At 32.2% G+C, this 11,747-nt stretch overlaps 1 long non-coding RNA gene across 2 annotated transcripts; it reads right to left on the reverse strand.

Moving 5' to 3' along the window:
* Positions 1–1,055: 1,055 nt before the first annotated feature.
* Positions 1,056–11,234, reverse strand: LOC141481330 (uncharacterized). Of its 2 annotated transcripts, XR_012464896.1 has the most exons (4): positions 11,039–11,234; positions 10,783–10,950; positions 1,924–2,102; positions 1,056–1,732 (listed from the first exon to the last, which is right to left on the reverse strand). It is a non-coding gene; the product is annotated as an uncharacterized lncRNA (long non-coding RNA). The 2 variants fall into 2 exon arrangements; XR_012464897.1 differs by lacking the exons at positions 1,056–1,732; positions 1,924–2,102 and adding an exon at positions 10,092–10,167 and having other exon boundaries at positions 11,039–11,232.
* Positions 11,235–11,747: the final 513 nt, after the last annotated feature.

The raw sequence follows: 11,747 nt of genomic DNA on the forward strand, positions 1-11,747 counted from the left end.
CCTGTTTTGGTCTTATTACCTGAGCTGCCTCTCCTGTCTCTGTTTTTGTACCTGTATTGTCATGTACCGAGTTTTGCCTCTGAAGTTGAGCAGTCTGATTGCTTGTGCGAAGTGATAAAACGGATCTCCATGTTGATGGTAATCTTTGCGCATCATCCCTCTTGTTCATATTATTAGGTCGTTTTTCAATTTCGATTGCCTCTCTGATTGTTCGTGAGTAAAAGTTTTCGTTGCTTGCTAGCATTTTTGTGTTGTCGAAATTGATGTTATGTCCTGTTTGAAGTACGTGTTGGAAGAGAGAAGACGTGGTGACCAGGTATCACCAAAATATTCCATTTCATAATATCAAGTGTTGAATTTGATATCCATAATAGAATGACAGAATACATTGCGCATCTGTTATTCTGAAAGAGCGTCATGTATCTTGCGGTTTATAGACTCTTTCCAAAAACTGTATTCAAGTATGACCAACATATTCCATTTCATAATATCAAGTGTTGAATTTCATAAGTATAATAGAATGACAGCAATACATTTCGCATCTGTTTTTCCGAATAAGAATCATGTATCTTGCGATTTTTAGACATTCAAGAAATTGTATTTCACTGTGACACACATTTTTCATTTCAAAGATTGAGTGTTGAATTCCATATAGAATTATAAAATAACAGGAATACATTTCACATCTGTTATTCTGGAAGAGTATCATGTATCTTGCGATTTAAAGACTCATTCAAGCAATTGTATTCAAGTATGACCAACATATTTCATTTTATATTATCAAGTGTTGAATTTCATAACTATAATAGAATGACAGCGATAGTTCTCGCATCTGTTTTTCCGAATGAGAATCATGTCTCCTGCGATTTATGACACATTCAAGAGATTGTATTCCAGTGTGACACACATTTTCCATTTCAAAGATCGAGTGTTGAATTCCATATAGAACTATTAAATACATTTCAGCAATACATTTCCGTCTGTTATTCTGAAAGAGAATCATGTATCTTGCGATTTATAGACTCATTCAAGAAATTGTATTCAAGTATCTTCAAAATATTCCATTTCTCAATATCAAGTGTTGAATTTAATAACCATGATAGAATGACGGCAACACATTTCGCATCTGTTTTTCCGAATGAGAATCATGTATCTTGCGATTTTTAGACTTTCAAAAAATTGTATTTCTGTATGACACACATTTTCCATTTCATGAGATCCTTTACAAATATAAAAAGACAGCAATACATTTTACATAAGTTTTTCTGAAAGAGAATCATGTATCTTACGTTTTATAGACTCATTCAAGATATTGTATTCAAGTATGACCAACATTTTTCATTTCAAAGATTGAGTTTTTAATTTCATCACAAATATAAAATAACATGGATACATTTCACATCTGTTATTCTGAAAGAGAAATACACATTGAAAAATTTGTATTTCAGTATGACACACATATTTCATTTCATGAGATCGAGTGTTATATTTATTGTTTTCCAACCCGGGTACAGCTTCGAAGGAGGATACTGTCTTGTAGAGAGTGACCGTGTAGCAGGGTAGGCCTAGGCGTTCGAACGAAGCATCCAAAATACTCGTTACGTGATCACTTTGACTGAATGTCCAAGTTTGGGAGTGATTGCGCTCCTACTTATTTTCCAACCAATGATCCAGGCCTAGGTGATGAATACTACCCCGGGCTTTCTTCAACTAGATATTCGCCCCTTATCTTCTGAAACGATAAGTAAAACCAAGCTGAACTGAACCGTAACATAAAGGCAAATTGATATAAAGTAGGGTATTTGATGAGCCCACGTATCGTAAAATAACAAGTAGCAAAAGTAAAAAGGCCCTAAAAAGAACATATTCATGAAAAGTTTGACAGGGTTCACATAAAAACATGCAAGGGCTGATGAAACCTACCTCGATGATGGGTGGCCTTGAGTAGAACTTATTCAATGTGAATTTAGCAAACTTGTGTAATTCGGGAACAAATCTTCTAGAAATAGTCAGAGGACCTTCCTTTGACTAACTTTTCCGCAATATTACAAGGGTATCGAAGAAAAATCCGCAACCAAGCGATCCACGTCTTTTCAATCTTCCTAGAACACCAAAAAAATGATCATTCTCCTCAACTCTCCTTTTTTTCATATTTAACAAAAAAACCCGCTTATTTTCAATTTTTTTCATTAGTGTCCTTCTTTATATTTCAGGTTGGGAACCCCGATATTTATAATGAAGTGACCTGGTAGTTCTAATAAACCTTCTGATGACAAGCAGAACTGAGGTTATGTTATTTTGTTATGAATTTCCAAAATGATGCAAACAATTAGTAAACGGTCCATATTTTGGTTATCTACTCAAAAGCAAATCAATATACCTGACGATGAACCGTACTCGTACTATCAACCCCACTGGACTCGTATTTGGTTAGTATTGAACAATAAATTGTTATAACATTCGTAGTTGATAGATCTTTCTGTTTTAGGCATGAAAATATCAGCATATCCCTGTTCTGAATGTACATATTTTATAAAAAGTAGAAGTTGAATAATGAAGTTCAGAGAGTAGAAATAAAAAAAACTGTATCCTTTTTCTTATTTTCACTGCTATAACCTCTGGAAACAACATAACCCGTAACAGAGAATCAGACACATTCAAAAAAATGTATTTCAGTATGATCAACATACTCCATTTTATAAGATCGAGTGTTATATTTAATAGCAACTATAAAATAACAGCAATTCATTTCACGTCTGTTTTCCTGAAAGGGAATCATGTATCATAGGATTATTAGACTCATTCAAGAAATTGTATTCAAGTATGAACAACATATTCCATTTCATAAGATCGAGTGTTATGTTTCATAACAAATATAAAATGACAGCAATACATTTCGCATCTGTTTTTCTTAAAGAGAATCGTGTATCACGCGCTATTTAGACATTCAAGAAATTGTATTTCAGTATGACCCATGTAACCGCGTCACCACGCGTCACAATTGGTGGCCTGTCACGATGACAGTCGGACATACCGGTTTACTACAGAGAAGAAGGAGTGAGTTCTTTTTTTTTTTTGGGCGCTGGGCGCTAGGTAAATTGAGATGCCAAAGTCCCCACAATTACACTCTGATCATTTTTTCAACTTAACAAAAGAAATGAAATGGAACTGACAAGCCGCAATCCAATAAATCTAGTATTGATCATCGAAACCAATAATTATTCAAACAATGTAACCTGCATTTCTGACTATTAAGAGGAAAAAAATACAATACAGTTGATAAAAGTTTTTTGGCTGACAATGTCAAGTGGGAAATATATGTATATATATATATATATATATATATATATATATATATATATATATATATATATATATATATATATATATATATATATATGTTAACTCGAAGATTCTCACGGATAAAGTATGATGAGCTGTTTTCTCGGGTTTCGCTCCGTGTTCTGTGTATTTTCTCCCCATAAGGATTATTTTCACAACGTTTCGGCAAAGTCTCATTTGCCATCTTCTGGTGATGTCTAGTTTTTTCAACTAGACTGATTAATTCGAACTCTGTGTCTCAATTTATAGGGATGGATGTTTCCCTTTACCTGCGTTGCTGCCACTACCTGTGTTTGCTCGACTACCTGTTTTGGTCTTATTACCTGAGCTGCCTCTCCTGTCTCTGTTTTTGTACCTGTATTGTCATGTACCGAGTTTTGCCTCTGAAGTTGAGCAGTCTGATTGCTTGTGCGAAGTGATAAAACGGATCTCCATGTTGATGGTAATCTTTGCGCATCATCCCTCTTGTTCATATTATTAGGTCGTTTTTCAATTTCGATTGCCTCTCTGATTGTTCGTGAGTAAAAGTTTTCGTTGCTTGCTAGCATTTTTGTGTTGTCGAAATTGATGTTATGTCCTGTTTGAAGTACGTGTTGGAAGAGAGAAGACGTGGTGACTTTTCCCTTCACTGCTAGTTTGTGTTCATCTTTGCGAATGTTGATTCGTCTGTTGGTCTGGCCGATGGGAAAAGTCACCACGTCTTCTCTCTTCCAACACGTACTTCAAACAGGACATAACATCAATTTCGACAACACAAAAATGCTAGCAAGCAACGAAAACTTTTACTCACGAACAATCAGAGAGGCAATCGAAATTGAAAAACGACCTAATAATATGAACAAGAGGGATGATGCGCAAAGATTACCATCAACATGGAGATCCGTTTTATCACTTCGCACAAGCAATCAGACTGCTCAACTTCAGAGGCAAAACTCGGTACATGACAATACAGGTACAAAAACAGAGACAGGAGAGGCAGCTCAGGTAATAAGACCAAAACAGGTAGTCGAGCAAACACAGGTAGTGGCAGCAACGCAGGTAAAGGGAAACATCCATCCCTATAAATTGAGACACAGAGTTCGAATCAGTCTAGTTGAAAAAACTAGACATCACCAGAAGATGGCAAATGAGACTTTGCCGAAACGTTGTGAAAATAATCCTTATGGGGAGAAAATACACAGAACACGGAGCGAAACCCGAGAAAACAGCTCATCATATATATATATATATATATATATATATATATATATATATATATATATATATATATATATATATATATATATATATATATATATATATATATATATATATATATATATATATATATATATATATATCTATATATATGTATTTTCCTTTATTTTCAGTATTTCAATATTAAATGTTACAAAAAGGATTTGAAGCTTCATATCTTCTATTAATTATCTGCGAGCGATTTCGACAGTTGGTAGTACTGTCATCTTCTAGGCACTCCTCAAACTGAACTCCATTAATGTTTAACTTTTTTCGTCGATTTATATGTTCAATTAATTGTTTTTTACTCATTTTTACTATTCTGAAGAAGCTTCCCACTAGAAGCGAAAGCTTGGCAAACTAAAGCAGAGTTTTTGATTTTTTGACTGAGAGACCCCGTTATTGACTCTTCTTCAGGAACTCTAGATGATAAGATGAAAATTTAACAATTGTCAAAACAATTGTCATGCAAGCATGAGAAGAATTGTTTTCTTAAATATATATATATATATATATATATATATATATATATATATATATATATATATATATATATATATATATATATATATATTTTCCTTTATTTTCAGTATTTCAATATTAAATGTTACAAAAAGGATTTGAAGCTTCATATCTTCTATTAATTATCTGCGAGCGCTTTCGACAGTTGGTAGTACTGTCATCTTCTAGACACTCCTCAAACTGAACTCCATTAATGTTTAACTTTTTTCGTCGATTTATATGTTCAATTAATTGTTTTTTACTCATTTTTACTATTCTGAAGAAGCTTCCCACTAGAAGCGAAAGCTTGGCAAACTAAAGCAGAGTTTTTGATTTTTTGACTGAGAGACCCCGTTATTGACTCTTCTTCAGGAACTCTAGATGATAAGATGAAAATTTAACAATTGTCAAAACAATTGTCATGCAAGCATGAGAAGAATTGTTTTCTTAAAACACTTTGAAAATGTGAAAATGTGATGATTTATGAACACTCATGATACTGGATAACTGGTTAAGACTGAGAACATTATAATAAAATGTGGATGGCACTAATAACATTAGATTGTTGTAAAATAAAATTTTTTAAAATTTTCATACATCTTGTGAAAGGGACATGTCCAAGTCAACTGTCAATTGTCTTGTCAAAAAATATTTTTTTTAAATTATTGGAAGAGGAGAAAAGAAAAGATCCATGTCTGTGGTATGGAATGCAGAAGTGACTGAGTTTATCATCAGACAGGAATAAAGTGCAATTGAAATTTGTGATGAATTTTCAAAAATAAATTGAATAGAATTTTGTTTTGGTTAACGTCTTGGAAGAGTGAACAGTTGTCTTGTCATTTACAGCACGTATTGAAATTGATAGATGAATGGTTGAATGTAATTTTATTTTTTGATTAGGTTAAAAGAGTTTGAAAGAGGTTTATTGAATGATAGTTCCAATCATCATGATGTGCGGATTGACTTTTATTATATTGGATTGGTAGCAGGATGGTTGGTGCATCTGTTTTGATTGTCTAAGTGAAGTAGGTAAGTATAGATTATACTAAGTCCTTCTATGTCTCTTCTGGAATTCATACTGAGAGGATTTTTGAAAATGTTTGTCATTTCTAGGAACATTGTTTTATGTACGTTGTTGGATTGGTCTAATATTTTGACATTGTCATATGCAATTTTGTGGTCATGGTTGATGAAATGTTGGGCTAAAGTGCAACTATTTTTGTTGTTTTTTTATATCACTTTTGTGTGCTGTGATTCTATCTTTGAGGAGTCTGCCAGTTTGGCCTATGTATATTTGATTACATTCTACACAAGGAATTTCATAAACTATGTATGAGTTGTGTAGAGTTGGAGTTTTATCTTTTAATTTGGAAAAAATGTTTTTTACTATCACTGTATTTTTTAATGAAATTGTAATGTTTTGGAAAGGTTTGAAAACTTTTTTAATTTTATAAGATAATCCTTCGATGTGAGGAATGAAAAAATATTTGGAAGTCACAGATTGATTTTATTTTTTGTTTGTTATCGTGAAATGATTGGTAAAGCAGGAATCTACCTGAAGCGCCAGGTTTGGTGTACCAAGTCGTGATTAACGAATTGTCATGTCTCCTTATGAGTTTGGTATCGAGAAATGGAACACTGAAGTTCTCATCCTCATTTTCGATGGTAAATTGGAGATGTGGGTCATAGTTGTTGAAAATTAGGAGGACCTCTTCGATTTCATCATTCGGAACACTGAGTATTATGTCATCGACATATTTTTTTTATGTCATAATATATATATATATATATATATATATATATATATATATATATATATATATATATATATATATATATATATATATATATATTTATTATGTCCTATTTATATTACAGCCCTCGATAAAGCTAATAAACATTAGCGAAAGCTCGGGCAGCTAAAAAGAGTAAATATTGTAAGGATGGGCAACACTTGATTACCAGAAGAAATAAATACAAATGCACGGAGCCATTGTAAACACAAGATCTATTTAGTTAAACCACAAATGTGCGGCTGGCTCCTGCTGGTGGCAGACATATTTTTTTTATGTCGATGACATAATACTCAGTGTTCCGAATGATGAAATCGAAGAGGTCCTCCGAATTTTCAACAACTATGACCCACATCTCCAATTTACCATCGAAAATGAGGATGCGAACTTCAGTGTTCCATTTCTCGATACCAAACTCATAAGGAGACATGACAATTCGTTAATCACGACTTGGTACACCAAACCTGGCGCTTCAGGTAGATTCCTGCTTTACCAATCATTTCACGATAACAAACAAAAAATCAATCTGGTCTTAGGAATGAAAAACAGAGTGATCCTCACAAGCCACTTCACCCTTCGGAACCATAATCTCAAAAAACTTACAAACTTATTTATCACCAGTGGATATCCACCCAAATTAATCAACAGTCTAATCTTCAGTCGTTCCACCACTCTCACTGAACCCAGTGGGGTTGATGCTCCCTTTCCCATACACAATGCTGTGACTTCCAAATATTTTTCCATTCCTCACATCGAAGGATTATCTTATAAAATAAAAAAAAATTCAAACTTTTCCAAAACATTACAATTTCATTAAAAAATACAGTGATAGTAAAAAACATTTTTTCCAAATTAAAAGATAAAACTCCAACTCTACACAACTCAGGCATAGTTTATGGAATTCCTTGTGCAGAATGTAACCAAATATACATAGGCCAAACTGGCAGACTCCTCAAAGATAGAATCACAGCACACAAAAGTGATATGAAAAACAACAAAAATAGTTGCACTTCAGCCCAACATTCCATCAACCATGACCACAAAATTGCATATGACAATGTCAAAATATTAGACCAATCCAACAACGTACACAAAAGAATGTTCCTAGAAATGACAAACATTTTCAAAAATCCTCTCAGTATAAATTCTAGATGAGACATAGAAGGACTTAGTATAATCTATACTTACCTACTTCACTCAGACAATCAAAACAGATGCACCAACCATCCTGCTACCAATCCAATATAATAAAAATCAATCTGCACATCATAATGATTGGAACTGTCATTCAATAAACCTCTTACAAACTCTTTTAACTTAATCAAAAAATAAAATTGAATTCAACCATTCATCTATCAATTTCAATACGTGCTGTAAATGACAAGACAACTGTTCACTTTTCCAAGATATTAACGAAAACAAAATTCTATTCAATTTATTTTTGAAAATTCATCACAAAATTCAATTGCGCTTTATTCCTGTCTGATGATAAACTTAGTCACTTTTGCATTCCATACCACAGACATGGATCTTTTCTTTTCTCCTCTTCCAATAATTTAAAAAAAATATTTTTTGACAAGACAATTGACAGTTGACTTGGACATGTCCCTTTCACAAGATGTATAAAAATTTTAAAAAATTTTATTTTAAAACAATCTAATGTTATTAGTGCCATCCACAATTTATTATAATGTTCTCAGTCTTAACCAGTTATCCAGTATCATGAGTGTTCATAAATCATCACATTTTCAAAGTGTTTTAAGGAAACAATTCTTCTCATTCTTGCTTCATATACATAACCTCAACTTTCGTAGGTAATGTACAACAAATTTTGACAATTGTTAAATTTTCATCTTATCATCTAGAGTTCCTGAAGAAGAGTCAATAAAGTCTCGAAAGCTTGAACAGAAAAAAGAGTTCTCATTTCTCTTGTCTCCGACTGCACACACGTTCCAATCCCCGTGATTTATTACATGAATGTATTCGAAAATTATCATCTCAGGTTCCTTTTTTATAAAAGTTTGTGGATGATATAATATGTGCTGTACCTTTCGACAAAATTGATGAGATGAAAACCATTTTTAACAATTACAATCCATCTATTCAATTTACCATAGAAAAAGAAAAAAACAAAACAGTACCTTTTTTAGTTACTCTTTTAATCAGGAAAGATGATAACTCTGTTATTTTAGATTATTTTACTAAACCCACTGATTCAGGCAGATATATAAACTATTTATCCTGCCATCCACAAAAAATGAAAATTAATTTAGTTCTAGGTTTAAAAAATCGAATAGAAAAAATTTCTCATCCTACATTGGTAGAAAAAAATTTAAAACAATTATTCAATATGTTATTAACTAATTCTTATCCTCCAAAATTTTTAAATAAATTGTTGTATAATACTTCATCTAATATCATCAACATCAGAGAGAACAATAAAGCTGAAAATCCAAATTTCAAATAATTTTCCATTCCTTATGTCCCTGAATTGTCCAGCAAAATCATAAACGTATTTAAACAAGAACAGAATATAAAAACTTCACAAAGGAAAGTTAAACCCTTAACTAAACTACATTCAAAATTGAAAGATGAAGATTCGTTATTTGAAAAGTCACATGTAGTTTACGAAATTCCCTGCAACAATTGTGATAAGATATATATAGGTCAAACAAAAGAAAATTTAAAAACCTGCATAGCTCGTCATAAAAGTAATTGTAAAAATTTAAAACGAAATTTTTGTGCACTCACACAACCTGTTCTAGATAATGATCATTCAGCCAATTATACTAACACCAAAATTCTCCATTTCGAAACAGATTCAAATAAAAGGCAATTTCTGGAAATGGCTGAGATCAAAATTAAAGAAAACAATATCAACAAAAAGACAGACATCGACAACCTCTGCAAAATTTATTCATTTTTACTAACAAAAAATATAAATCTGAATACATCCTGTAATATTAACACAGTATTAATCCCCATAATAAACGATAATAAAAAATTTGAAAAAGTATTTCACATTATTCAATGTCAAAAAGTTGTCATTTTGATGTTGAAGACTTCTTTCAAAATTGAAATTTCCAAATTGAATATTCTCACATAGCACAGGTATTCTGTTCTATCCGTTATTATATTTTATATATATATATATATATATATATATATATATATATATATATATATATATATATATATATATATATATATATATATATCCAGTATCCCAGTAAAAAAATAAAATGTATCTTCCAGGTCTCAGAGTCCAGGCAGAATCCCAGTAAAAGATGAAACCCTTGAGAAAAGAAAAATCTCATTTGAACTATTTTGACCTAATATTTACTTTTGTGAGATATAATAAGTCTTCCCCTAAATGTGACAGAAAAAAGTATGGTTCAAGTCAATGATCTCAATTCATGAAAATGAATTATATGTTTTATCACATTTTCTGTGTATCTACATGACAACGTGCAAACTGCATTTTTATTTAATTGAATTCAATAAATCGAATTTTGGAAAATCATTGATTATTTTCAAACTTGGCAACAATGTCAGAAAACGAGTAAGAAACACCACTGGTATTTTTAATTATTTCAATAATTGTCAGCAAAAGGAAATAATGTTTTCCTACATCCATTAAAATAAATAAAAGTTTCAATGATCGATTGTAAATGTTGATTTCCTTTTCAATATGCTTCATGAAAAGATACTAGAGGCCTCAATAACTTTCGTTACGTTAACGGTGTTCGATTATCATCAAGATTCATCACGTTCAATCGAACATTACTTCAAATAAAAGTTCAGTAACGTTGACAACAGCCCCTTTAGGGTAGCTGTTGTGATATGATACGAGAAAAATGAAATATAGACAATTCAATGTACACAGTTTAAATTATACAAGGAGGCATACCTTCGAGCTCAGTAGGGTTTTCCACTAACACGATCAAAAAAATCTCTCCGGAGAGACGAGTCACTTCCAGGTTCCACAAAAAAAAATTCTAATCTACGAATGGTCTGATCGGGTCAAGACTTCCAATGGATCCAGGAATAACAGGAACTATACAGACTATAAATTATTCTGGAATAGGAAAAAAAATAATTAGACCTTTTTCTAGAGGCGTAAATGGATCAGATAGATTGACACAAAATGGCGTGTTTCTACTCACGTAAAGTTCACTAATCCTAAAAAAAGTGAAAGGGCCACAAACAACCACAAAACTATCGAATAGTCAAATATTAACGGCTACCTTTTTTACTTTTAATGAACCTTTGGACATTACATTACGAGATGTTTTTTTTAAAAACACCAAGTTTTCGAAAGGTTCTTGCTGAACTTACACATGAGAAATCATGATCACGGCAGGTCGATCGCCCTACCTTGCTAACTTGAGAAAGCCGGAAACATCGGGTGGGGAATCGTTCCTTTGAAGCCTACTTTGAAAAAGTTCAAATATTGGAACGCAGGTCCATTCGCCATGAGCAGACTCAAGTGAACCAATCACATTTCACGTTGAAAATGCTTGATTTCCGATTCTTTCCAACATCAGTGAAATAAATTGAGAATCAATCATAACGGAGTACCCAAAAATTGGTAAAACAATAATTTAATACCTAGTATTACCACATACAATTGATAAATACCTCCACAAATTGGAAAATATTAGTTTCTCGTTTGAAGTAAGTGGGTAGAGTTTCTCCACTGGTCACTTAGAGTTGAAGTTTAGCAGTTTACTAAAATAAATCTGCTGAACAGATGTATTATCATAGACCTAGGAAGCTGGTCAACAGATGGCCCTAATAGGGGAAAACTGGTCCAATTTATACAGTTTAACAATTACTCCACTACATTTCTAATTCTGACAAATTATTCCAATA

Source organism: Leptinotarsa decemlineata, unplaced genomic scaffold (genome assembly GCF_025532065.1).
Source record: "Leptinotarsa decemlineata unplaced genomic scaffold, Ldec_3_MD MMD2_tig00000157_RagTag_RagTag, whole genome shotgun sequence".
Taxonomy (NCBI): Eukaryota; Metazoa; Arthropoda; class Insecta; order Coleoptera; family Chrysomelidae; genus Leptinotarsa; species Leptinotarsa decemlineata.